At 36.3% G+C, this 2,500-nt stretch overlaps 1 protein-coding gene across 1 annotated transcript in view; it reads left to right on the top strand.

Moving 5' to 3' along the window:
• The window catches only part of LOC138000954 (vascular endothelial growth factor receptor 1-like), a 99,722-nt gene that overhangs the window by 61,813 nt on the left and 35,409 nt on the right, over positions 1-2,500 (top strand). The gene's annotated exons all lie outside the window — the stretch shown is intronic.

Here is a 2,500-nt window from a genome sequence, read left to right as displayed (position 1 = left end):
GTAGTCCGCGATATTCCATTGTGTACAAAATTCTGTCGCCTATAAAACTCGTTACTTTCAAGATACAAGATGCAAAGATATATCATTCAAATCGCTTAACTGTGTTGTTTACAGTGCCACCAATTTCAACACTGTCCAATGTACGAAACCGAGTTTAATAATTTTGAAAGATGCAGGTGTATTTAACATGCGTGTTTTGCAAATTGACTTCCATGCGATACCACTTGTTCATACATTTTTATCGCACTGTCTGTTCAAGTTTTCCTTTCATGTCTGATATCTGTCTAATTTATGAATATCTAAGAATTAAGAGCCATTTTCCGAGAAAATCGAAAATCTCAAGACACTCGTAAAAAAATCGATTTTTTTTTTCTTTTGCCAAAACATCCCTTTTAGTGACCTAATTCAAGAAAAAATAGTTTTGAGTTCAAGCGATTCATTGTACGGGAGAAATAACAAAAAGTTTGAAAAATCGATTTATTGCTGGTTTTTCGCGCTTAAAAACAACAGAATCCGACCTCAACTTCGAGAAAACGGTGAACGCATAAGAAACAATCCCTAACATCGAAACTTCAGGCGAATATTATTTCGTTCTTAATCTTTGAAGCCCTAAAAGAAAATTTGAAGAAATAAGTTTTTTACATTTACAATCGACAAGTTTAAAAAAGGCATATTTGTGTGTCTTGAAATGTTAGAAAATGAAAGCGAACTTTAACTGTTGAAAAAGCCCTCTGGTATATGCCGCTTCCTAGTAAAACCCATATAGAATAAAGCCTTGGCTATTGAAGTAAATTACGGGAAAGTTTTAGCTCTGGAAATTAAATACAGCCCTGACACTGGAGTAAGCAATTTGAGAATTTCATTTAATAAAATGTATGCAAATTAGACGGCCCGCTGAAGGAATTCATACTAAACGCAAAGTTTAGTGCAAAAGGACTACTTACTGTTGCTAGTATTATGTTTTTACAGTGAAAATGTTATTTCTAGCTTTCAGCTGTGTTGGTGAGAGCCGTAAATAACTTTTTCTGAAAAACGTTTGTTCAGCCACATTGCCGCAGCGAAATCATTGAGATCGCAACTTCGAACTGAAACTGTCATCGCTTGATGAAACTCCGTTACCACAATGGTAAAATAGTTTTCTTCAGGGGGAAAAAGCAGAATTAAAATGCATTCGAAACCGTTGACTTCGATTTTGAATTTGTTTAGTTAAGATTTCAAGCCACCACAAGGTCGTATGACTTCTACTGACCCACGAATCGGTTACATATGCCAAGGTCACGTTAGCAAACTGTCACGAAATACTCAATAGCTTCTGTTTTCGGTCTTTGTTTTGTTGGTAAAAAAATACATACACTTTTCACAGAACAGACCTTCTTGCTTTACTTGATTTATATATTTGTATTGGTCCAGACACATGCATATGCTGACTTGTTGTAAAAGACATTCATCACAGTTTTTGATTCAGAGTGAAGGTATATTTCCCAAAATATTTCAAACACAAATGTTTCCTTAATAAGTTCGTTATTCCCGAATTTACCACCTTGCAACAATCCCTACAGCAAAATAAAAAAGCATAAAATTCAACTTTATAGCTTGCTATAGTTTTGTTTCGGATTTGTCTTTTATGATTTTTCCTCCGAAACCAAGATCCCTAGCCAGGTAACTAGAAATTCTCAGTTTCATTTAGAGCTTGTTCACAACACAACTTCAAACTTGAGTGTGCTTATCGCATCCTTGAAACCTTCGAGACCTCCTCAAAATTGTTGAAAAGCCTATTGAGGCTAATAATAATCTTTGAGTTAAAATTGACCAATTCACGCCGCGAGCGCGAGAAAAAGAGAACCACTCCGCAGGGCTGAATACGCGATGTGGAGTGTTATAAAATTCCACATTTTCGCGCGTAACGCTTTCCCTAGAGACCTCTAGAAATGTTGTTTAGTGAAGAAAAACAAAGTTATCTTTGGTTAACTCAGAGAACTTGCAGAAATACCTCCAGCCTGCATAACAGGCGCTTTATCAGGGGCACCCAACGACGGTTTCTCCCAAAATTACTTTGAAAAGACTTTTTAGGCTATCCAGAGTACTTTTAGATCTCTAGAAATGTTTTCTAAGTGGCGCTAAGAAATTTATATCTGTTCGGGCATCCTAGGGTAACTTGAGTCTTTTCGAAGTTACGAGGGCTTCAGTGTTATTTTCCCGAACATTTTAGCAGCAATTCAAAGTTTTCCGAAAGTGATAGTTTTTCGGTTCCTTTCTGCATTGCATTTTCGATTCCAAAAATTTTAGGCTTCCTTTCTCTACGAAAAACAACCTAACCTGGGGAGTGAAATGGGAAAAATGAACTTCAGAAAATCGGAGGGAATTTATTACATAAGCTTCGAAAATTGTGTACATGAATGGAACGGTCATCTAGAAATTTTTAGCCTTCCTCAAGCTATAGAAAATCCTAGGCAATGTTTGCTTCTCCGAAAAGATATTTCACAGGGTGCCCCTGCTTTAT

This window comes from Montipora foliosa, chromosome 4 (assembly GCF_036669935.1).
Source record: "Montipora foliosa isolate CH-2021 chromosome 4, ASM3666993v2, whole genome shotgun sequence".
NCBI lineage: Eukaryota > Metazoa > Cnidaria > Anthozoa > Scleractinia > Acroporidae > Montipora > Montipora foliosa.
This window is presented reverse-complemented; position numbering and strand designations above follow the sequence as displayed.